The sequence below is a fragment of the Melozone crissalis genome, unplaced genomic scaffold, assembly GCF_028551555.1.
Source record: "Melozone crissalis strain CALT ecotype California unplaced genomic scaffold, PUWL_Pcris_2 ptg000005l_1, whole genome shotgun sequence".
NCBI classification, from domain to species: domain Eukaryota; kingdom Metazoa; phylum Chordata; class Aves; order Passeriformes; family Passerellidae; genus Melozone; species Melozone crissalis.
In genome coordinates this window covers 44,385,146-44,412,233 of record NW_026535783.1, presented here as the reverse complement: position 1 = coordinate 44,412,233, position 27,088 = coordinate 44,385,146, and the positions used below count along the sequence as shown (strand labels likewise).

Sequence of the window (27,088 nt, the reverse complement as noted above, 5' to 3'; positions counted from 1 at the left end):
CACCAGCCTCCTTGCCATTTTCCGGACATGCTCCAGCACCTCAGCACCTTTCCTATATTGAGGGGCCAAGGCTCAAGGTATGGCCTCACCAGTGCTGAGTACAGGGGGTCAATCCCTGCCCTGCTCCTGCTGGCCACACCATTGCTGGCACAGGCCAGGATGCCATTGCCCTTCTTGGCCACCTGGGCACTGCTGGCTCATGCTCAGCTGCTGTCACCAGCACCCCCAGGGCCCTTTCTGCCTGGCCACTGGCCAGCCACTCTGTCCCAGCCTGTAGTGCTGCTTGGGGTTTGTTGTGGCCAAAGTGCCGGACCTGGCACTTGGACTAATGTCATTGGACTTGGCCCATCTATCCAGTGGTACACGTCCCTCTTCAGAGGACCAGATGGGGACATCTGGTCATAAAAGGAGATCAGGTTGGCCAGGCAGTCTCCTAAATCCGTGCTGGCTGGGTCTGAGCCCTTGGCCATTCTGTAGGTCCTGAGTGATGGCACTCAGGATGATCTGTTCCATAACCTGGCCACTCCAAGGTGAGGCTGACAGGGCCATAGTTTCCTGCAGTGTCCTTCCAGCCCTTCCTGTGGACGGTCACATTGCATAGTTCCCAGTTGTCTGGCACCTCCCTGGTGAGCCAGGAATGACGAAATGTGATGGAGACTAGCTTGGTGAGCTCTTCCAGCTTCCTCATCACCCTAGGATGGATACTTTCTGGTCCCATTGACATAAGAAGAGCATCTAAGTATCTCAACAGGTCACTAATTGTGTTCTCCTGGATTACAGGGGGAAGCTATGCTGCTCCATGTCCCTGTCTACCTGGTAGGGAGACCAGTTGTCCTGAGGATGACCTGTCTCTTGCAGCATTACAAAATGCTTGTACAGTATCTTTTGGTCTTGGGCAGAAATATCTTCCTTTGGAGAGTTAGTAGATCTCTAATATAAAAGCAAAACTTCTTGCTGTGTTGAATTTTAGGTCCTCTCTGTTTTATATTTCTGTAATAATGTTAGGGGCTGGATGAAAGAGGAAATTTTACCTTTAACTTATAATTTACACTTCCTATTCCATACCCTTTGTAAAAAAGGAATAATTCTAGTCTTACATAAGCAGATACTGATACAGCTTATAAATACAAGCTAATAAGTTAAAAATATTTCTTCCTATTTCCCATATCCTGAAAACAACCAAGAAAATTTGTGTTTAATGGGATGGCTGTGAATTGATAAAGAAGTTCAAAGATATTTTAGAAAATCAGTCTAGGAACATTTCTAATAATCCATTGATAATTGAGCCCACTACTGTGTCCATTACAAGTGATTTCTAGTATGTCAAAGGAGAGCCATGTCTCCCACCCATCAAATAATTTAACTGGAGAAAATTATTCCAAAATTTATGCCCATTTAGATGTATACCACCAGTATTTCTTCCTTGCTTAGCTTCCTTTAGATTCAACCAAATTTGTTTCCTTTGCAGCTACATAGGATAAGCCCTGTCTCTTGTCCACAAGTCCTGTCCCTTAAGCCATCACTGGCCGAAAACTAGCAAAGTTCTTTGTAAAGAACAGGATATAATCAGCATTGAAAAGTCATGAGGGTTATAATGTTGGTCTCTGGTTTACATTAGAAGAGATTTACTCTCATTGTATGTTTAGCTCTATCAATCTGAAAATTAGATTCAAGCTACCTTTTCTTTTAAAGCTGATTTTAATTTCAGAAATAATCATACTCCCAAGAGATGCAATGGCACTCTCAGAGGTAAACAAGAGAATATAATCAAGATTGCATATTGTCATTCTAATGATAATTTGCCCTAGGCTGCGGCCATGGTAGGACTTTTTAATCAATATTTTCCAAGTATCCTTATTAGAAAAAGAAAGTGTTTTCAGTGTAATGGGTTTTTGTTTTCCATGTCACATTTTATCCAAGTTGGTTAACTTGCATTGGTCCTATTCCTTAATGAAAAAACTAATGTAGTGACTATTTGGTGTTTCAAATAAAGTAAATAATTTTTTTAGGTGGTACATTTTAATATTTAAGAAAGATAGAATTTTTCTAGAAGGAGTTATTTTTTGTGACTTCAAAAAAACCCCAGAAAAGAACAGTGAAAGAACTCCCAAACTTACTTGCAATTTACATACAACCTTTTACTTTTACATATAATATGACATGCAAAAAATCTGTCCATAAATTTTCACACATTAGTGAACCCAGGATGAAAACTATTAAAAGACAAATTTGCTGTACTACTTCTCTATGTTTTATTGCCCTTATGCTAAAAATTTACATTAAAAAGAACAAGTGGTTAAGCACTTTTACAGTGCTTTTAAGAAAGTACTACTTTACACATTAGAAATGCATAAATACACATTTCTATGTATGCATGTATACTTGACTATCTATAAAGCAAAAATGCACTCAGAGACTATGCAGGATCAAATCTGAATGCATTCAGGAACACTAATATGCTTTTAAATATATATGTCCATACTTATTTGTATTTATTTTCATCCATTCATATGTAAATAAGCAATCAGAAGTAAAGTGTTCTCCAAATACAATGTTAAATGTAGTTATTAGCGTCAAGGTGTTTCCAGCTAACATACAAGCATACTTATAGAAATATATCTGATAATTTGTGATACACGACTCAGAGGAATGCATGTTAAATGGCATTTTGAGATTATGTCTCCAAAGTCTGTCTTCAAAAAGATTAATTTTAAAATTGAAAAATTGGTGTTTGCTATTATATTGATTTTCTAGATCATATAAAAATATAAGAAGTTATAAAAAATTAAAATTATGGTATTTCTGGGATGATGAAATATTGTCACACACACAGGTTGACGGAAATTATTTTCATAAGTGTCAGTTTGGAGAACTAGACATCACAAGCTGAACGTACAATAAAACTCAAGCTCACTCTTCATGTCTACTTCCTTCCTGCCACTGCTTTCAAAAAGGTGAAAAAGACAACTATGGAAAGTTAGCAGAATTGATTCAGTTGCTTAACGTCCTGAATGGAGAGACACATCCTTCAAAACTTCTGAAATCCCATGCTGCCCCTTACAGACTCATACCATCTCATATCATCCACAAGGTGTCAGGAAACTGATGTTTTTTGCTTTCTTTTACTGTATATTTTTTTTAAATAAATATTTGCTTCTAAAGGAATATTTGCAAATTTAAGTTGCTGATTTGTAGATTTTTTGAGAAAATTTGCCATAGTCCTGAAATTTTATTTTCCTTTTTTAATCACGTGAGGCAACAGATAAAAAAGTATATCAAAGGAGTTAAAAAAGTCATAAATAAACTATGAGAGAACTAGAAAAAATGGTAAAAATAAGTAAAGCAGAGAAAAATTATTTTTTTGGGTTTATGTTTTTGTTTTTGTGGGTGCTTTCTTTTACTTAGATTTATTTATTTTTAACTGTTATTTATTTCTTTTGTATAAAAATGTAAATACTGCCATTAGAGGTTGGCATGGACAGGACCTTGACATAATGTTGGATAAGTTTCTGGTATTCATTTTCCAGTGAAATATTTATTTTCATCCATTAGTTCTCTATCAGCTAATTTTCCTTTTTTTCAAATCTCCATGAGAACAATCATGTAATTCTTAAGTAAAGAAGACATTTGAAATTATTTATTTATTGGGTAAAATTTCTTAAATATATACATAATATAACATCATTATCAGAAAAAAGGGAAACAACTCAGTAAGATTTAGAAAATCAGTACTAGTATTTCTTAGCTTTGCGTGTCCTGTTTTTAGAGTTATTATAATAAATTATTAAATCAGACACACCACAAATATTTCTTTAAAATTCTAACTCAACCAAGCATGGTTTTGATCCAAATTTTTCAAGGATTCTTTAATGCCTAGTAGCTTTAATGCCCATTGTCTGTTCTACTGTTCTGCTGCTCTGTTCTACTTCAGTCAGCTGGATCACTTTTATGTATATAAATTTCATTCCAATAAAACAATTTAAAAATCTGCTGTACATACAGTTTACAAACAATGCTGAGGAGAATCCCATGCTTTACTGCCATAATTGAACTTTATTAATTCAAGCAAGGAATTAATTAGACTATTTATCTTTCTATTTTAAGTAGATTGGTAAGATGATAATGTTGGAAAAGAGCCCTCTTACATATTAAATCCCTACCAGATGCATTTTTTAATTGCTTCAACTAGGCTGAACTTAAGTGATCCAATTTAAAGAAGAGGCAAATTGGGTTTTTTGTGGGTTTGTGGCTTTTTTCTTCTTCTTTTTTTTTTTGTTTTCTGAAGGTTTGAGAGGTTTTTTCCTGGATTTTCCCTCAAAAGTTAATGATTTCTCTTTTGTATTGCTTGGGGAGGTCTATTTGTATTATTTTTTTTAATATCAAATCCTCCTCCCTGTTAATTTACCATAATTTTATTATATATATTAATTAGTTAATGCAGTTAGCTTAGCTGCCTCCTGTATTCATACCCACAAAAGTCTGTAAAATAAAAGCTCCTCAAACCATGATATACCATTGTCTTTGTATACTTTCTTTGAAAATCAAGCTTTATTACACACAATAAACGCACACATATATGCTTGCGTGTATTTTATAGCACCAGTTTGTCAAAACATAAGAGGAAAATGTTACCAGGAATCATATATTAACTAATATACCAGAATTATAGTGAGGCTTCTCTAACAGTGACTTCAGTGTATTTTTATTAAACGCTGACAGTGTTTCCTCAACCACCAGAAATTAACAAACTTCACAAAGCATTATCTATACAGTTAGCAGTTGTGATGATAGTAGATTTGCTTACTTATAAAGAATTATGGGATAGCAATGATCAATCTCATTCTGAAGGACTGAGCAAATGAACAAGAAATAAACTCATGGAAAACCAGCAGAAACAAAACGAAAACAAAGTCCACCAGAGCTGCCTAAATATTAAGGAAGAATATTTTACATTATTTTTTTTAATTGATAACACAAAATTTTAAATTTTAGGCTTTCACAAGAAGCCTTTGAAACAGAAATATGCCATAAAAAATTTGCAACTCAATACAAAAGTAGCAGCATGGAAAAACTGACCTACTACCTTCACACAGTGAGTGGAAACACAAAGCAAAGCTGACAGATGTGCTCTCCTGGGTTTAGTTTCCACTGCCTAGAAGTGCTGTTTGCTGCCCATCTATGCACAGTATGACAGCTATTTGTGTTGTACAAATAAGGTTTACTCAAGAGTTTGATCTCAATTGCATGCTAATCATATTGTCCCTTGTTATGAAACAAGCACTTTACTTTGTTAAGTCTAATATTACGAAACGAGCTTAAAACACAGGAGAATACTCTGGTAACCTGTTTAGGCTTGTTTGCCTCAATAGCTTTATTGCATTACTTATTAAATTATTTCAGGAACATGCTAAATATCATTGTGTTTTGTTCAATTGACTTCATGGTAAACATAACATTTCTCAAAAAACTTAAGTTTATGGAAAAGCATAAAAATTGATTTATGGCAACCATAGGTTTTCAGTCATTTTAGTTTTCATTACAACAGGTATCTGTCTTATCCCTCACATTGTAAGATAAAAATCCTGACAGTGAGAAATAATTTTGATAGAACCTGTAACATGGCTGTATTACTGTTTTCTGCTGCTTGGCCCTGATTCACTCCCAAAAGAGGGTTTCTCACCAGTTATTTAATGTACAGAAATGCAGTTTACAACTGGAGAACCTCTGTCATTTTGCAGATCGTTGTCTCCTTGGTTCATGCTATCTCTCTCTCTCTGAAATTACATCATTTTCTGTTTGATGCCTGTGTTAATGTAAGTCTCAAAATGCAAAATGTTCAAATTACACATAGTGCATTGAAGTACAGTTATGAAATGATGTCTTCAGTCAAACGATGTTAAAATACTACAAAAAAACAAAACACGAACAATTTCATTTTATTGTTATGAGGTAAGCCTAAAAAACTTCTTCCTCACAATATCTTGAAACAAATAGAGATTAATTAATCACTGATATTACTGGTTAATGTTATCACAGACTCGGTGGGACTTCTTTGGGCTTTTTATGTGTGACGAAATATGATCATAATTATTCACAGAACCATTCCAATTCAGGATAAAGAAATAACAAAACTTATTACTCACCCTGAGCTTGCAGGTTTGGAACACAATCAAAACAACTCTATCCTGAGATCTGAAAAATACAAAACAAAAGCTTTCTATCACCACTGACAATAAAATAGTCAGACATTAGATATACAACAAAACAAGTAAATGCTTGTTCAATTCTTGTAAAAACCACAAATAATTAACTTACATATACGCCACATGAATATCAATTGACTTAAACCTCAAATAGTACAGTCTGAAAGAAGCACATTTGATGTCAGAAAAGCAGCCCAATAAAAGCTTAAGCTTTCAAGTGTGTTCAATCTTCCTCTCCCTACACCCCAACAGTGTTTTGAAGAAAATCAATTTTAAGCTCTCTCCTGGAAATTAAAATTTGTGAATTTCTGTGGACACCAGTAAACTCCAGGGACATCTGGATAGAAGAACTCCTATGGCACACCAGAGCAATTTAAATTATGACTTGAGAAGTTTATTTGAACATAAAAATTTCTTTTGGAAAACAAATTACTTTTATGTTTAGAAAGTAATAAAAAACATCAGACCATATTTTAGGATTTCAGTTCTAGGAGGGAGAAATCAAAACAATTAAAATAATAAAAAAGGATATATTTTCCTGTTTGAAAGGGGCCAGAATGCCTTGTGATGACTGATGAAAATGCATCAGGGCAGAAGCAATAGAATCTGACTATTGCTGACTGATTATTGGACATAGATGTTTGTAAATATGGGGATGCAAAGAGGAAAAGCTTTCTATAAAAGCAGAGGAAGAAAACAGATTAGTGCAGCAAATTCCTTTATGATCATCAAATACAAATGATTCATCATTGAATTAACATTCATTTCATGGAACTGGATGCATTTCTTTATAATTGCTTAGATTTGTTAAAATTATCAATACTATAACCATGGTTATTCCATTAATAAGGTTTGAGGTTACACATTAGCTTAATAAAAACAATCTAAAATTGATTTTCCTACAGCAAATTACTTTCCAACTTTTTTTCTACAGGCATTATTCTCTTTCCAGTGCAACATTAATGAAGATTAATGCTCAAAATTTAAAATCTGGTAAATAAATATCAGAAAATACAGAAAATAAAAATATGTCTCTTTGGATAGTAGAAAAGAAAGATACATAGAAAAATTACATAAACATAATATAGAATTTATTTTAGTTTTATGCTAATGATAATTAACATATAAAAGGAGAATATAAGATACTATATTGGTAATCTCCATGCTTTGGAGGAAGCATGTATGCCTCTGTAATCTTAAGATTATTCAAGACATCCTTTTAACAGATTATCCATTCAGTTCTTGCAGTCTTGCCAAGTTTTAACAATTTTTCCATGGTGTTTGTATTACATAAATTAGATTTGTGGGGTTTTTTGGTTGTTGGTTTATTTTTTTTATAATGGTTGTTTTGTTAGCTTGTTTGTTTGTTTTTGAGGGATTACTCTTGGATGTTGGGTTTGTTTGTTGGTTTGGGGTTGGTTTCATGGCTCAAAGATTAGCAGATTTTTTTCCCAAAGGATTTTACACATTCAAAAAAATAATATGAGGATAAAAATATATCTATTTACCCTTTCTTTATATTAAAATAGTCTAGTTTTTTGCTTTTAGTTTCTAACTAGGGTTTGAGCTGAACATTTATCAGGGAAAATTGAGCAGAACCTCATCAATGTCTTCAAGTTTAAAACCTCAGAATTCCCACCATAAAAATACATTTAGTCTTAGGTCTCTCAACCTGCTGTCTGTTGTCTCTGCAGAAGTCATCATGCAATATTGTTACTATTTGGCTAGGGGGAAAAAGCAAGGAGAACCCAAACAAGCCAACAAAATTCTTATTTTAATAGTTTAACCTTTTCTCACAAAAAAATTTGATATTTTTTATTTCTCTTCCCCTTCCTTGTCTTAGAACAGCAGCAGTATATGAAATCTGATAGGAGAATCACAGTGCAAGTGAAAATATACCTCTCAAGCTAAATATACTTTGAAAGCACTGTCTTAAGAGTCTAAATTAACTTAAGTCTCTACAACTTTTTTCTATTTTATTATTTTGAATCTCTGTGGGGACAATTACGCTAGACTATTTTGCTCTAGTTTTAACCAACTGGAGGAAAAAAAGTTACCTAGAATTGAAATTGGGTGAAAAACCCTCTATATTACTACCTTCCCTACAAAATTAATTTGTGGCAGCACTCTGATCCTTACATAGAAGGCCTCCAAGTAGTTAAAATTGGGAAATTATATGCTAATAATCGTTAAGCATAATCTTGGTTCTGCTGTGAACTAAAATATTGATCCAGAAAAGTTACAAACTCTCTTTGTTCACAAACTTGCCTGCTCTGTAAAATCATCTTGGGAGTTTTAATTATGCACTCTCAGGTTTAGATGAAAATGCTATTTTTATACATTATTTCTTTCTATATGAATTGAAAATATCAATAAGATAGTTCATTGTATTGTATTGCCAGAAATTAATTGTACTTTAAAGAGAACAGGAACTCTGCCTCCTGGAAGTAATTTGGTTTCATTCAATATAAAAAGTGATTTATTCTCTAAGTTTGCACACATAACTCAAGGACATTATTCAGCAATAATTTAAATGTTTAGCAAGTTTCCACTATTATAGGATGTTTCTTCAATAACTGTCAAGTTTTTAAAGCTTATTTTTACAAAATTGTTTAAATTTCACCAAACCTGCAATCATCACAACTTTAGAAAACAAGAAAGAGGCTATTATAATAAGAAAATGCTTTATTCTATTGGGATTATCACTTCAGTAAAAACCACTGGTAATGTTCATTAACTAAGTAGACTATTTCATTTTCAAAGTCCTTTCATACCTCCTCCTTTTAAAAGGCACCATATGAACTACCAGGCAATAACTATCACTCCATGATGACTCAGTACTGGACAATGATTCTATACTTCCTTTTCAACAGATCAGGTTAAAAAAAAGGGAAGGGAATAAAATGTTGTTTTCAAAGGTATTTTTGCAATTAGAATTTTAAATACTGTTTATAATTCAGCATAGAAAATAATTTCCTCTACTTTATGATGATGAATACGAAGACAAATTCCAGAAGGAATTCCAACAGTGTGTATTACTACCACCCATTAATTCTAATTTTCTTTGCAAAGGTTTTGCCAAGTATCAAAAGACTTGAAAAATTAAATCCAATCCTAGGAAAAACATTGTCCAAAATTTTATTTCACTCCCACTATTAGCATCCTGAGATACCTACTCCAAAAGGAGGACAAAATTAAAAGTTAAGGGTGTTCCAAATGGACAATGAAGGAGAAATTTTAAACATTTTGTTTAAGTGTAAATTAGATTTTTGCACCAATATCTAGTTATTTTTTCATGTCTAAATTATATTAAATTTTTTTCATGGAGAAAGGGAGGCTCAAGCAGGATCTTACTGATGTCTGCTAATGCCTAAAAGGGAGTTGTAGTGAGGCGGGGGATCAGCCTTTTCTCCCAGGTGACAAGAGATGGGAAGAGAAGAAATGGCCTCTAGTTTCATCAGGGGAGATTGTAGATTAGGAAAAATTTCTTCACTGAAAGGGTGGTCAGGCACTGGAAGAGGTTGCTCAGGGCTGCACCATTTCTGGAAGTGTTCAAAAGCATGTGGGGTGCGGTGCTTGGGCAAATGGTTTAGTGGGGAACATAGCAGTGCTTGGTGAAAGGTTGGACTTGATTAGCCTTAAAATCTTTTCCAATCTTAATGATTCTATTATTCTATGAATACAAGATCCTTTCCCATTTCTTAGATTTTTAGAAAAATAGTATAATGTAAAAGAGATCAGTAATAGTTACATAGACTATTGTGTTGTCTAGTTCTTTCAAAACTGGAAACAGATTTGAGTTTAACCTAATATAAGAACAGTAGGAATGCATTGTATTTAGGACTGCTCTGTAATTTTCCTGATATCTGTGTCTCCTTCACTTTAAAAAAATGCCAAATGTTATTATTCCCAATTTTATGTTTGATCTGTGTGTTTTAATTTTTGTAATATTCCGACAACAGACATTTCACAACATTTTTCTATTGTTGCTGAATCATAACCTTTGTCAATCTCATAACATTTCTTCAAAAGACACAAAACATGCCTCCTGAAGAAATTGAAAAGTTCCATTAAATTATAGAATCCTTTTTTCTAATTCTCCTGAAGGAATATTCTGGTTTGTAAGTAAATACAGGTGTTCATATATCAAAGCCTAAAACCACAAACCCATATGCAATTCAATTATTTTATGGAGATTATATTAATTACAACACATATACATTTCCTGGCAGATACTGAAAACCCATCCAGCCTTGTCACCGTAACATTGCAGTTTGGGATTCCCAACCACAGCAAAGATCCTGTATCCATTACATGACAATACTGTCAAAAGTTTTCTGTTACAGACAAATTTTTCCTTGCTGTGTTAATTTGTTAGCTCCTTTTGTTTCTATGCTGGAATGTTTATATGCTGGAATGGTTATACCTGACCTTCAAGGCAGATGCTCTTTGATTCCAGTGTTGATGATGTTCAGACACAGAGCTTGTTATTATTTGCCTGTGTGAATCCTCACTTTCCCCTTCACTACTTGCCTTTAAAAGCAGTACCGTGAGCATAGAGAAATCAGGAAAGGAGATATGGTATGCTTGAACAGGTCGTGAAATTTTGATGGCGCAACAAGCAGTAGTGTGGGATTTATTAAAGAATTTGTCTATGTTGTAAAAAAATTTTAATATTACGCTACATTAAAATTTTGTGTTGCTGCAGTCTATCCAATTATTTTTGTTTAATTTGTGCATTGTGTCATGGCATCCTTGTACTTTTCTTCCACACTCTTGTTTTGTATAAATTGCTATAATTTGTTAGGATTTTTGTAAATTTTAATCCTATCCTCTGGAGCACTTGCAATCCTGCCCAGCTATCCATCAGCCAGAGATTTTTAAAGCTTATGGTTTCTTCTGTCATTCAAATCTCTTTTCTTTTAGATGCTGAAAAACAGCATGGCCAAAACAGCCCCCTGTGGAACTCTCCAGCTGAAATGATTAATAATGACTCCTCGTTAACTGAAAGTAATTTTTTCAAACAGTTGGTGGCTACATCTCATCCACACTTTACTGGTCTGCTTAAAAGAATGTAATAGTACACCTACATCCCCATTAATGAAATTGTAATTATACAATATTTCCTTTTTTTCTCATCATGGAAAATATCATGTTTGAGCAGTTTGTAAATAAATTGGACTTACAGAGTCAAAAACATAAAAAACATTTCAGTAAAAGTAATTCTCTCATAATTATCACCATTTATAAACAGTATGAATCTTCCTCAAGCTGCACTGACATTAATATTTGCTTTCAGCACCATATTGGTAATTTTAAAGTCAAAGTTGCAGGTGGCTTGTCACTTTAGTTTTACATTCCTTCAGAAATGCTTGTCTATAAAATCTGTATTGTGGGTTAAGAATGTAAATATAGGTATCTTTAAATGTATTGTAAATATCCACACTTTAATAACAAAAGCTTCTTTATAGGCCTATGACCATGCAATTAATTTTAAATAGGCAACAAAGGTCAGCACTTCTGGAGAGATTCTATATAATTTTCAGAGGAAGAATGGTTCATATCAGTTTATCCTAACATCTTTCATCTTTTATCTTTCTAGCATTTTTAACAACAAATTGAGATCAGGGAAGTCAAACATATTCTGACGTGAAAGGGATGAAGTACAACAGTACTTAGAAAAAAGCTGTTTTGGCTTTTTTATCATGTTGTTGTCTAGGTCTTTAAATTTGCAGATGTTCACAAGAAGTGCAGGATACCAGTTATGTTACTGTCTTTTTAACGTGATGTTAAAACGGAGACTATTAGTTTATTAACAAATGTATAACATACTAATTACCTTTACAGGAACTGAACATAATCCTTTTTTTAACTTATTCATAAAGATATGAACTGAAACTACTAAAGGGAGATTTTTTTTAGTTTAAATATATTTGGGAACAATTTTATTGGTTTAAAAATGACTCACAAATTAAAAACCTGTAGCTGAAGAAGAACTGCTGAAACCTCCTTAAGGTAAAATCTGAATGCAATTACATTGTGAACTCTTGGTACTAATAGGTACAAGGATGGTTGTTAGAGGCTGTTATCATATTGTCATCTGACACTTATTAGAGAAAAGGCAGCTCTGGAAGAAACAGAAATGTCTCTTTTCAGATAAAGAACTAAAATGGTATTAGCAACAGTATGTCATGTAACATGAGTTATTTATGAATCAGGACTTCTCTATGCACTGAGTAATAAAATTAATTGCATTATTGAAAATAAAAATATGCAATTATAATATTTGTTCTAAGCCTTCAGTTTACATGTTATTCAGTTCTTGAACCTGTTCTTTAGAGATTCTATCATCCAATTAGAATAAATTTTTAGAGTTAACACTGTGGTGGAATTTCAATTATGTAAAAATGTTAGTCATCAGAATTCAAATTTATTAATTCTTTGTAAAGCAAATTTAAAACTTCATTGCCTTCGAACTGTTTTAACTTTTATATAATATTTTAATTGCACTTTTTCATCTGATATTTTTGCAGGTTTTTTTTTCTATTGAATCAATATGCACACAAAGCAGAAAAAAGAAGTAACATCAGCATAAGCCAGTCCGTCTTTTAATTGACCATATAGAAAGGCCACTCCCACATGCTTTACTCTCAAATGTTGGAATAGTCATATAGTCTTATCACACAGATCTCCATTTATGGTTAATCCATTTCCCAAGCAGTTCCAAAATATATAAAGTCAATGTATGTAAAGAATTTAAAAGATCCTGGTTTATTCAGATAACTTATGGAATATAGAGTATTAGAATCACTAAATATCAAATCTGAGTCTAACATCACCTTCCAAATATCCTCTGCAAATCTTAACTATGAAAAAATACATCTTTATCAGCAAACACACCACAAAATACTTGGCAAAATCAACAAAATAATAATCTCACTTGATGCAAGACAAAAACCCATGCCGAATTAATGATATAAACTTAGTGGTGGAACTTGGAAAGAACAGATATAAAACCTAACTGATTCCACAATTAACAGAATCCAGTTAAATGTTATAATGTTATTTTATACTAACAGAAAATTGACTCCATTCTTCTAAAAACAAACAAAAAAAAAATTAAACAAGTTAAAAGTTCATCAAATCTGCAAGCAAAAAGAAATCTGCAAGCTAAATATTTTTAAGAAAATACATCATTTAGAGTTTCACAGGAGGAGGAAGAAGTCATCCTATGAGATGAATGAGTGGTAAGATACTTAGCCTTTTAAGCATAGTAGTTCCCTTCATAATGTCCATTTATAAATGTAGCTATATAAGTATTGCTTATACTAACATCCCAGTTTTGATGTTTCACAGAACCACAGAATATTTTGAGTTGAAAAGGACCTCTGTAGATCATCCAACTTCCCTGCCAAGGCAAAATAGCACAGGAATGTGTCCAGGTGGATTTTGAATGTCTCCAGAGAAGGAGACTCCAAAACTCCCTGGGCAACCTGAACTTCAAGGATCATGGAGCCCAACCCTTCAGTGAATTGCCCATCCAGGGATGGCCTTGGCTTTATTAGCATCATGCTCAAACCAATTGACCTCATCTCATGTTGAGGTTGGTTCAGCCTTGGGAAGAGACAAAATGTGTATTCATATCTAAAATGGGGGAGTCAAAAGGATGGACCAGGTTCTTCTCAATGGTGCCAAGCAACAGGACAAGAGGCAGTGGGCAGAAACTGATGCATAGAAAGTTCCACCTGAACATGAGGAAGAACTTTACTGTAGAGGTGATTGGAACAGATTGCCTAGAGAGGTTGTAGAAGTCTCTCTCACTGGAGATATTCAAGAACCATCTGGACAAATTCCTGTGCAGTGTGCTCTGAGATTACTCTCCTTGAGCAGGGACAGATGACCCACTGCAGTCCCTTCCAACCTGGATTGTCACTGATTATGTGTTTCTGTGATTCTGTGAACTAGAGGGATGTTGATATCCCTCAGCCTGCTGCCCACACTCATCCTGATACACCCCAGAATACCATTGGCTATCCTGGCTGCAATGGCACTGCTGGCTTATGCTCAACTTGTGATCTACCAAGAGTCCCAGGTCCTCTGTAGAACTACTCTCTACTGAACCTATACTGGTGCTAGAGGTTATTTCTCCCCAGGTGCTGGACCCGACATTTGTCCTTGTTGAACTTCATAAAGTTTTCTCCACACAATCTGCCCGCCAATCAAGGTCCCACAGAATGGCAGCACAGACTTCAGGTGGACAAGCCACTTCCCCCAGTTTCACCTCATCAGCAAACTTGCTGAGAGTACTATTCATCCCTTTGTCCATGTCATTGAGAGACAAATGAATATGGCTGGATGCAGCATTGCTCCTTGGGGAACACCATAACTACACCAGCCTGCAACTGGATTCTACTCCATTGATCCCAGCCCTCAGAGCTCTCCCACTTAGCCACATTCCAGAATACTCAGGAATCTCCATCACTTGCTCCATGGCCTAGTGCAATACGGCACTATGATCCTGTCTAGGCCAGTATGTAACAATGCCATTATGTCTTTAAGTTGTTTTCAGCGGAAACCTATTCTACATAAGGAAAAAAAAAAGAGAGAGAGAGAGAGAGAAATGTCACAAAAGAAAAAAAAAATCATACTTTGAGAAACAGTATTCTTTTTAAAGATCTTTAATTAATGTCTGAAATCTAACCTTGTAAAAGAATGATTTATGCTAAACCTAATGCAATGATGTCCTCTTACACAGTATAAAACTTTTAAAGGACTCTAGCTGTCCTGTGTTTTGCTATCATTTAGGATAAGAAGACAAACTAGTAATAAAATAGTAGAAATTCTAAGGACATGAGAAGAATCAGAATCAAATGCAGATGTGAACAACCCAGTCTCTCTTGAGACTGTGGAATAGACTAGACACATGTATTTTATGATCCCTTTTGTTGTGCCCTAGGTTGCAGCAAGAAATGGGTTGGGTTTTTGTAATTTCAATCCATGGAGGTGTCCTATTGCATATGAAAATGGATTTTTGTAAAAATCTTTTTACTGTGAAGTCTGGAAAGACAATTTTAAGAGCTGAAATTTCTGTTAGAGTCAACCAAATTTTAATTTCTCGTATAAACCAGAATACCTGGATTACATAAATATTGACAGGTGGCATGCAGTACTCCTAAAGTAACTATTGAAAATATCAACCATTGATGCTGGACTGATTTTTTCCTTATTTAGGTAAATATTTCTGTTTGTTTATATTTTAATAAATGAGAAAATTTATTACATGACATCATAAAAGTAGTAGATTTGTAGATAAATGTTTTAGATGAATGAAACAGAATAGTTACAGGGAAAAGTATAAGAGTTGAGAGTCAAGGAGTATAAAGGTAACTGCTACTCATTATTCACAACTGCAAGCCTGAATTTTTTCTTGATGCACCATGTAGTTACACCAATGCTTTGGACCTCCAACTTGACAGCAAAAATGCACTTCTAATACAAAGAGGTTAATGATTAGTCTTCTGAAAGTTTGTTTTACAGAATGTGAATGTTGAAGGCTGAGATTCACTTAAAGTATTTTATGTTGTATGTGAAAGTATGTGAAAAAACTGTTTTGAAGATATCAAAGTCAATAAACAGGCTAGTCTGTTCTCATGTCACAGCTTGCTTTCTTACAATTAACAGAGAAAAGTATCAAGTAAAAATTTAGTTATAAACATGTATCAGATTATAATTTTTACTGAAGAATTACAAATACTGGAAAAATGCAAAAATATTTGGTAAAAACCTTTTAGCTGTATACATTTTTAAAATGTATTTCACTTGGTGATGAGCTTCAATGTTTGAATTACTATAAAATTGTGTGCTTGGCAAATCAAACTCAAAGAAAAAAAATTCACTCTTAAAGTAAAAGCATTTTTAATATATATTTTTCTCAGTACTCTTCTATTGTGATCTCAAACAATAATGAGAGCTCTGGAGTTTTCTACACACTAATAGGATATGGCACTAGGACATCGTCTTACATTCTCTTGTATCAATTGAAGGAGAAAGATATGTAATGGTGGATTGTACCATAAAATGAGTGCGTGTTTCTCATCTGTGAATAAACAATATTAACACATTTGACATCACTGTATTTGATGAAACATGTAACATATCACTTTGTTCATTTATGAGGAGCATACAACAGTCCAGAAGACTGAAACTTTTACATCTTCATTAGGACAGCTGGAAACTAAAAACTGGCTTTTATAGAGTTGCTATCAACTTGGCATTTTTCTGTGTGAAAGCAAATTATTTGCAGTTTGTAGGTAAAGAAAGTCAGTGTTGTCCAATTTGTAATATATTTAAACATCTTTTTCATTTAGGAATGTAGTAAATAGGGTAGCCAGCTTTTGGAAAAAGCATACAAGAAAAAGTTCATGACATTATTGTAGTTAATGGAGAAGTGTGAATTTTTTGTATATTTTTTGTAAACAGGTGCAGAATGAACAGAACTGTGAACAGAATGGTTCATGTCGCTGTTGTACTCAATTCAGAGTTGTTTGCTATGAAATGAAGCTCTAAATCCCACTGGTAACCACTGAAATTTGGATTTTCCTCAACTCAGACCTGTCCTGATGCCTTTTAAGGAGCAAATAAACATTTCCCTGAAAAAATATATACTTCAAAACCCCCACAAATTATTGTGCAGCAGAATTCCTTTCTTTTGACTGTCTCTTACATTTATAATTCATTATTTTTCATAGTGGAAAATTATACTCATCACTATTTGCATCCATTATATATATTTCAGGTAGATTATGACAAGAAATATTTTTGTCCTTTTATTAGAGCCAAAGACCTAGGCTTTTTTCCTTATGTGATGAAACCATCTTGAAAACATTGTTGAGGTGAAGGAAAGATTGACTAATTGGCACTCTCTGATTGGATAATTGGTCTTTGATCTGGAAAGCAAATAAACAGTGGAAAAAACTTTTTCACATAAGCAGTGTGAGCTTTGCTTTTCATTAAGATATCTGAGGTAGGAGAGCAGCTGGTGACAGAAACCTTCGTGGGAGCAGCTGACTGGCACTAGCTGGGGAGAGAGTCACAGAGACTGGCCTAGAGCCACATTATCAGTGCATGCCTGCTGCCTGACATACAATGTGGTAGATAGCAAAAGCAATGGTTCTCTAGCAACACACACCACGGGCAGCCAATGCTCTGCTGCGGTGGAGCCAAGAGAGCACAGATGTTGGAGATCCAGCCAGATGCAGTACGCTAGTGATTAGCCTGAATGTCCTGCTCCTGGGACTCTGGTGCTGTGCCTGGGCTGGTCACAGCCCCTGGGCCTTGGCTCATGTGAAGTGTGGGAACTGGCTGTGCAATAGAAACACTGGAAAAGAAACTGTAGTTCACCAGGGGTAAGTATCCTGCTCAGGAAAGTAATGTCTGATCATGTCTCTGAGCAAGCAGCGGTGTTCTGTTCCCACAGCTGTACCACCAACACTCAGCCACCAAGAAAGTATTAGAGAGAGACAAAGCAGTCTGCTCCTCAAATACAGTCAGTTAGGTTCAAACATTTCCAAGGAGGAAAATTCCAAAGTTCTCAGAGCTATTTATACTAGAAGAAAATCAGACTTAGATGAAAAAATTTTTCTAATATCTAGCCATTATTTCTTGTGTTATATATTTTTAAATTTAATAGTGCCATTAAACAATATCAGGCAGAGTTTGGCTCTGTCTTCTCTGTTCCCTTCTACCAGGTATCTGTACACACCAAAAAGGGCCCTCCACAATGTTATTCTTTCCCAGAATGAACAGACACAGTTCTGGAGCCTCTTGTGACCCAAGATTGTGCTGGGGTCCACATCTCATTTTGAGGGACTCCTTAGGAGTCCCTGCAGTAGGTCAATGCCTGTCATGTGCAAAGAAGCTGTAGGCTGGTTACAGCACTCAGATCTCAGACACAGTGCAAGATTTTTCCCCAGATCTGCTGGCTGGTAACCTGGTAGTCCAGCCTGTGATGGGGCTGTAGCTTCATTGCTGCCTTGGGGTCCCGCTCCTTGAAGGCAACCCTGCCATCCCTGGGCATCTTCTGCTGCTCCAAAGCAGTTGTGCCTGACCTGTTCTGTGTCTATGCTTTATCCATTGCAGGGGCTGAGCTTTACATTTGATTTTGTTGAATATATTGATTTACTTCTTGGGATATTTAGAAATTAGTGCTTACTTTACGTAGACTCATATGCATCATAGAACAGTGTAGTTTGGCAAACACCCCTAAGTTCACTGAGTCCAACTGTTAACCCAACACTGCCAAAACCTCAATTAAATCAACTCCTTAAGCACCATGTCTTAGACAGCTTCAGGGATGGTGATTCCATCACTTCCCTGGGAAGCCATTTCAAATGCTTGACAAGCCTTATTGGGAAAATTTTTTCCCAATATCAAATCTAACCTTCCTTGAGGAAACTTGAGGCCATTTTGTCTTCTCCCATGACTTGTTACTTGGGAGAAAAGAACAAGATTTGTGCTTCTACAGCCTCCTTTCAGACATTTACAGGACAATTAGTTCTCCACTCAGCCTCCTTTTCTGCAGGCCAAACAACATCCACTCCCCCAGCCTCTACTCACAGAACTTATGACTCAGAGGCTTCTCCAGTTTCATTGTCCTCCTGACACATACTCCTTCACCTCAATGTCTTTCCTGAGGTGAGGGACCCAAAACTGAACTCAGGATTCAAGGTGGAGCCAGCCATCAGTTCCAAGTGCCAATAGAAGATCACTCTTCTGGTCCTGCTAACCAGACTGGTGCTGAGAAAAGCCAGGATACCACTGATCTTTTGTGGCTTCTTGGCCACCTGGGCACTGCTGGCTCATGCTCAGCTGCTGTCACCAGCACCCCCAGGGCCTTTTCCTGTGGCAGCTTTGCAGCCACTCTGCCCCAGCCTATGGCACTGCCTGGGGTTGCTGTGACCCAAGGGCAGGACCCAGCCCTGGGCCTTGTTGAGCCTCTCACCACTGGGCTGAGCCCATGATCCAGCCTGTCCAGATCCCTCTGCAGAGCCTTCCTGCCCTCCAGCAGGTCAGCACTCCCACCCAGCTTGGTGTCATCTGCAAACTGATTGAGGGGACACTCAATTTCCTCATCCAGATCACCAATAAAGATATTAAACAAGACTGGCCGTGATTCTGTGTACATCTTATATTTGTTCACTTTGTCATTTAAATATCATTCATTAGGCCACATACCAGTGCTTTACGTATTATTATATTTCATTAAAATTTACCAACTGTCCGACCATAAGTGATGTTACTTTGTTTTATATCATTCACACAGTTTACTTACTTTCTACTTTTCTAAACTTTGATTAAAACATTGAATACTTTCTTTTGCTGTTTTTAGACCTAACAGCATTAGACATTTAACTTCTGTCAAGAGGTAAAGAAAAACAATCCTCATTCTACAAAAAATGATTACACAAGTCTTCAGCTTTTCTGTGGCTCCTGTGAGTAGGGATTCCGATTTTATTATCTATAGAAATTTTATCAGCTTTGAATTTAAAATTTGAAATTTAGATGCAAGCTTTTTCCCAGATAATATATTCCAGGAGAATGTGAATCCTAAAGTAGTTGTCTCAGAATATAATGTGCAATATAGTAATACAGTATACTATATACTTATGGTATAGTAATGCCATAAGTATAAATAATCAAATCACGGAAATCAGATTTATATTAAAAAGTATTATGTATGTACTTTTTGATATATATTCATACAGAGAACGATTGACAGAACAAGTGGCAAATGCTGTGCTTTCATCTTTTATCAAAACACACACAGAAATCAGTGAAATAAATATGTCTACACTTCACTTACATGATTTAGTAATACCTTGATTGAACTAGAAACCAACAACAGATGTCTGAAAATTATTTCACACTATCAATCCACAAATTCTATTGTACGTGTCAGGGAAGTAGATGATAATAAACCTTGTATTTGTGTGTGAGTGAGGGTAGGTGGTGAAAAAAAGAGAAAGGTAGAGACTGCCATTACAACATAATGTAAGATAAATGGTTATTCAATGGAGACTGAGACAGTGAATTTTCCATCAGAACCCCAACAGTAAGAAATGCTAGATCATCCCCAGGTCAAAAGTCAAAGAAAGAAATCAGACTTCCTGGGTGCAAGAAGACCAAGTTACTTTGGAATTGTATATACTTGTGCATATTTACTTGTGTATATTCTTAATTGTGTATATGCCTCTTTTTTCCCCACAAACCTTCTAACTCACTTGAAATGCATTTAGCAAAAATTCCTGGAAAGATAGTTCATGGTGCTTTACTATTATCTCTCTTATACATTGTGTGCCAGCTTTGGAGTTATTTACTGTAGAGATTTCATTAAAGAAAAAAAGCTTCTAAATGTGAACAAAAGTACTTTAAATCTGATTCTGCTGATTCTGATGTACTGCATTAACTTATAGAATTAGTTAAAATTTGTATGTATCCTACACCAAACTTCTGAGGCATTTACATGCACCAGGGAAACAAAAAATATTGTGAGTTTTTTATCAATGAAGTAAAATAATTAAATATCAGTGAGGCCTAATGATGCTAGAATCTGAACATGCCTAAAGTTAGCAGTATTGTCTATTTTAAAGTGAACACATTCGTTTTTAATTACAAAAATACTTTTATTTTTATGTTGAAGTCCTTAATTTACTACATGATATTCTGATAAGAGAAGCAATATGGTCCTGCTATTAAAACAGGAGAGTTATTCATTCAAATAATTCAAATAATGGTTTTGTTTGTCAGTCTCCTCATTTTCAAACTGGGATTAATGCGTGTTCTGTCACTTCAAAGATAAAGAGCTGTGAAATGATTTCTGTTTATAAGCACTAGAAGTATTACAAGTATATTTTATTAAAGCTGAGATACATTTTTCCTTCCAAGTTCTCTTCATTAGCAGAGGAATCTAAAAAACAACAAAAAAAAAGTTGAAAGAATTCTTTTAAATATTTCTCTTTCTCGGGTTTGTAGAGAAAACACCTAATAAACAGGTAATGCCATGTATACCTGTCTATCCATATCATTTTCAGGTGGGATAAAGAGACGATACAATTTGACATGGATTCCAAATTTGGGATAACAAGTAGCACAACCCTAAGAAAGTGGTAACCTTCTTAGAGGTAGCCATAAGAAGAGGTTATAGAGGGTGCCTATTTTTTTCCGTGCAGTTGTTTATTAATCTACTATAACATTTTTGTACAACAAATAAACTAAATCATATAAATTTAGGGTACTTTATTACTTCTTAATTAAGATAAAGTAAAATGACTGGATAACGTGTAGAATATTGCAAGTAGATGAGTCATCATTATCTCTAGAGATAATAATTTATAAAAATACTTAAGATCTTAATTGCTTCAAGAAAAAAAAATAGTATATTAAGACCATGCACACATTAATGCTATACCATCATGCAGGTCAACAAGTTTCTGCAAATATGCTTATTTGACTTCACACAAATGATACTTGTGCAAGTGAATGTGAAAGTTGTCTAATTGAGTTTCAGAAGCTACTGCTTCTTTTTTTTTTTTTTTTTTGTCATAACATTCCTCATTTACAAAAGTGAAGTATTTCTCCTGAGCTTATTCTTTAGTGATTCCTTCATGCAACCTAGCTTTGGATATTTTATTTACATTCCTTTAGGCTTGCCAATATTGGTTCTAAATGTCAAATAATAGACCAGATCTTCAGACATTACAATTTTTTCATTATGTTTTCCACTATTGACAGGTGTTTCATGAAGTTGTGACTTTTTAGTTCCACTACAATTTCCTTAGGTATTGCCACAATGTGGAAGGGTATAGATAGTCACACCTCATTTTAATTATCAAAGATTTCTCTTGCCATTTCAGCTGATCCTTTTTCAATATCTTAAAATAACCAATTTGGCAAATATGGATTTGGTTGAAGACTTTCATTAAGTGAGGGAACTTTTACGTGATAATTTTTGGGTGATATAGCTTAAATACATAGTTTGTGTATCATATGTTTGGATTTTGACATGGTCTTTCACCTGGTTTTGTGTGCTTTTTGCTTTTTTCTTCTGCTTATTGTAGAGCTGTTGTAGTGAGATCTCATTTGAGCTTGTCCAGCCTAAGTGCATCTTTGCCACTTCTCAAGTTTCCAGAGTAAGTCATTTGGGTTTTCAAATATTTTTTTAAAACTTTCATTTCTAAAGAAATTTAAAAAATGGTATATCCTAAAATGCCAAGAGCCTAAAAAGAGAAGCTGTAATACATTTTATTCATTCCCAGGTCTTCTGAATTCCCCTTCTTTATGATGTCCCAGCCCAGACTTCATTCCTATCCCATTTAAATTCTAAGCATCAATATTTTTAAAGTATTCGAAAAAAACTGCTGAAGTTTAGTATTAAGACATAACAGCTGTGAAGCAAACTCCAGAAAAGCTAAGTGTATTTCCAAGGACATGAGTGTGAGTGAATTTAAAACCCTGCAATATAAGATTCACATAAATATAGGTCAAAAATTAACTGAATTAATAGGTCAAAATATAACTGAGCCATTAAAACTGTAGGCATATGTAGAAGCAGTATCAGACATAAAAGTCATGATATCAAAGCACTTCCATTAGGAACATGAAGAATCACCTTCTTTCTGGCTTTATGTATTTATGTCTTGTGCCTTATTTTAATTTATTTTAGGTTCTAGATACTTAGAAATATAAATCTTTTAATGTATCTTCAAAATTTTGAACAAAGCACTCCCTTTTTATGTGTGTATTTCATACACAGAGCTGTATTAGAAACATTAATGCAACACTAAACAATAAATTCGCTCTCAAAAATTTCTATAACTCTCCTTTTGGACATGAGGTTTAAGAACACCAAGACCAAGGTGCTGCACCTGGGTCATATCAATCCCTGGTATCGCTACAGGCTGGGGGACGAATAAATCAATTCACTTAGGACTTAGGAGTAATGGTTTATGAGACGCTAAACATAAGCCAGAAATGCACACTTGCAGCCTAGAAAGCTAACAATATACTGAGCAGCCTCAAAAGCAGGGAACAGCGGTGTGAGACCAATGAGAGGAGCAACTCTACAAACAGCAAGGTCAGTGGAGAAGGAGAGGGAGGAGGTGCTCCAGGTGCTGGAGCCCACATTCCCCTGCAGCCCAAGGTGCAGCCCAGTTTGCTGTGCCCCTGCAGCCCAGCAGTGGAGGACCACAGGGATGCAGAGATCCACCTGCAGCCTGTGGAGGAGACCTGTGCTGGAGCAGGAGGATGGATGTCTGAAAGACACCTGTGAGCCCGTGGGAAGCCCACACTGCAGCAGGCTCCTGGCAGGGACCTGCAGACCTACGGAGAGATGCGCCCATGCTGGAGCAGGTTTTCTGGTAGGACTTGTGACCCTCTGGGGGACCAACATTGCAGCAGGGCAGTGTGAAGAAAACTGACAAAGATTGGACAAATTTGTGGAAAAGTGTTCCCTGTGGGATGGACTCACATGGGAGAAGTTTGTGTAGAACTGTCTTCTATTGGAAAGACACCACACTGGAGCAGGGGAAGAACTCTTCTCCTTGAGCAGCAGCAGAAAAAATATGATGAAGTGATCACAGCCCCCCATTCCCTGTCTCCCTGAGATGAAGGAGGGGGAGGAAGGGCCTGGGAAGGACTAAGCAGAGGGGGGAAGATGTTCCTAAGATCTATTTTACTTCTCACTCTCCTGTTCTGATTTTGTTAAATTTAATTTATTAAATTTAATCAATATCTCAAGTTGAGTGTTTGTCTCTGACAGTAATTGGTCAGTGACCTCTCTGTATCCTTATCTCAACGCAGAAACATTTTTTCTCCCTGTCCAGTGGCAAAAGAAAATGATACAGTGGATTTGATGGGTGCCGACATCCAACTATGGTCAACCCACTCCACTCATTTTGCTTCCTGCTGTCTCACACTATTGTTCCTAATGATACTCCAACTTCACAAGTCCTTACTCAGACTCAGAGAGGTAGCATGACTCCTGAGAAGGATGTCAAGTACAAATTGGTAGGTACTTTATGAATACAAATCTATGACTAGGAATTAGATTATGCTTTTCAAGTAAAAACTTCATGTAGTTAAGAGATCACCTGAAAATTATCACATTCTCTCCCTCTTCTACCTCCTTAGTCTGGTTCAGAAAGGAGAGCCTGAGATGTGATATTTCCATGTTTTCCTCATGTACCTGTTTGCTTTGATCTCTTTCACAATGTGAAAGAGTTTTTCTTGGAGTTCAACCACCTGCTCTCATCGTTCCATGATTCAGTGCTTATGTCACATGAAAAAGATAAACACCTAAGAACAATAATGAAAAGCTAGTGGAACTGAAAGTCATGGGTGTGGCAGTGGACTGTGTTTTCATTAGTAAAAGATATTTTAACTGGAATATTGTTTTGTTATGAAATTGTATAATTATAGTAAATAATTACTCTGCCTCCTTTTTTCTTCTGTCTAGTATTTTATAAAAATGCCACTCATTTTGATGCATTATATTAGGAGATCCTCATATTTTTTCAGGCTTTTTCTCTGCACTCCATTTATATAAGAAGCACAATAAAAAAGTGGTTTTGTATTTTTTTCTGGAAGGATGTCAAAGGTTATAGTTAATACACAAGAATAGTTGCTCTTCTCACCCCATCACAATCATTCCATATATCACTAGTGACTTTTTGTACTTTTTTCTTGAAACAGAAAAATGCAGGGTATATGATTTATTTCCAGTTCTTTCAGATTATACAACAACAAATAAGAAGCTAGAGCAATTTAGTCTGAGGTGTCTGTTAAACATCACAAGATCTAACTTGTTAGAGAATAAGGCCATTCCAACTCATCTAATACTTAAATTTATTTTCACACAGTCTTTGCATGAATAGCAAACATGAAACAAATGTGCATTAGAAATAATTGAAAATTCTTTGCATTTTTATTATCACAGCAAAGCAATATTGTGCTGGAATTTTCATTTTTATTCATGCACTACATTCTTTACATTTAGAAAGCAGAACTTGGTTGACATTTCTAAGCAGAACTTGCTGGGAAGATTATGGTATAATAAAAGAATTATTCATTGTTTTCAATGTTTTCTAACGGCTTCTTGTTTCCTAAGACACTTTGAATAACAATATTTTAATTAATAGGTATTTAACTGTTTATAAGTAACAGGTTTTTTCTCAATTAAAGGTATGCAAGTTCTCTTCTCCAGGCTGTATGGACCAAGTGACCTGAGCCACTCCTCACAAGGCTTCTCAAGGATTTACTCCGTGTTTGTTGCTCTCCTTTGGATGTTCTCTAGTCGCTTAATATCTTTCTCAAATTGTAGCGACCAAAACTGGACACAATACTCAAGGTGAGGCCTCCCTAGTGCAGAGCAGTGTTTTACCTAGACCTAAGTGAAGCTTTTCACACCATTTGCCACAGTATTCTTCTGAAGACAATGGAATGGCTTGCATGGGCACAGTGTTTTACTGAGTAAAAGACAGATTTGTGGGGAAGCCTGGAGAGTGGTGGTTAATGGAATTGCATCCATTCAGTGGTCAGTCATAACTGATGTTCCCCTCAGTGGGGTTCCGTACTGGGGTCAGCCATGTTTTGTAACTTTGCCAATGACCTGGATGAGTTAATCAAGTTTCACCTCTGTCAATTTGCAGAGGACACCAAACTGAGTGGAAATGATGATCTGCTAGAGAGTGAAAAGGCTCTGCAGAGGGACCTGGACAGACTGGATCAATGGGCCAAGGCCACTAGTTGTGCCAGCACAACTGAGCAATATGAAGCACTTCTTTACCAAGAGGGCAATTAAACACTGAAACAGGCTCCTAAGAATTGGGGTCAAGGCCCCAAACCTGTCAATATTTAAGAGGCTTTTGGTCAATGTCCTCAATAATGTGCTTTAACTTCTAGGCAGCCCTCAACTGGTCAAGTACTTGGATGAGATTATAATCATAGATCCCTTTGAAAAGTGAGATTTTTCTTCTTTTTCTTTTCTTTTCTTTTCTTTTCTTTTCTTTTCTTTTCTTTTCTTTTCTTTTCTTTTCTTTTCTTTTCTTTTCTTTTCTTTTCTTTTCTTTTCTTTTCTTTTTTCTTTTCTCTTTTTCTTTCCCTTTTTCTTTCTCTTCTCTCTTCTCTTTTCTTCTCTTTTCTTCTTCTCTTTTCCCTTTCCCTTTCCCTTTCCCTTTTCCCTTTCCCTTTTCCCTTTCCCCAGAAGCATGTTTCTGGCTTGTGTTCAACTTAGTATTCACCTGAGCCCTCCTGTCCTTCTGCACAGAGCTGCTCACAGCTCATCAGCCCCTGACCTGAATGAACTGATGCCTGCAGTTACTGTTCCCCAAGGCCTGGGTTTGGCATTTACTCTTTAGTTGAACTTTAAAGGTTACTCAGGCACTATTTCTCCAGTCTGTCCAGCTGCCTATGAATGACACACCCATCTGGCTTATAAACCACTCCTCCCATTTCAGTATCTTCTGCAAACTTAATGAAAGTACACTCTATCCCATAAGACAGGTCAATAATGAAGGTTTAAACAGCCATCTACCTGGTAAAACAAAACAAAAGGGGTGGGAAGTCTGTTTGAGTAGAGCAGTTTAAGATTAATGTGTTTACTTTGTATTTTACTTGATTTATATGTTAGAGTGCACATCTATAATAAAAACTTTTCTGTAAATTCAGAATGGTTAACCATCTGATGTTGTGCAGGCAAAAATTCTGTCATACTTCAAACAGTACTATTCTGTTCTGTTGGCTAAAATATTAATTATTATCATCGTTATCTAGTATGAAAAAATATACTCCTGAAAGAGACACTCAAGAAGAAATAGTTTTTTTTTACCAAA

General features: G+C 35.5%; 1 protein-coding gene across 22 annotated transcripts in view; it reads right to left on the bottom strand.

Moving 5' to 3' along the window:
• The window catches only part of PTPRD (protein tyrosine phosphatase receptor type D), a 1,150,230-nt gene that overhangs the window by 673,474 nt on the left and 449,668 nt on the right, over positions 1-27,088 (bottom strand). For all 22 annotated transcript variants that reach the window (XM_054282388.1, XM_054282398.1, XM_054282418.1 and 19 more), the window contains exon 6: positions 6,144-6,192. The gene's annotated coding sequence lies outside the window, so the exon portion shown is untranslated. The remainder of the gene's footprint in view (positions 1-6,143; positions 6,193-27,088) is intronic.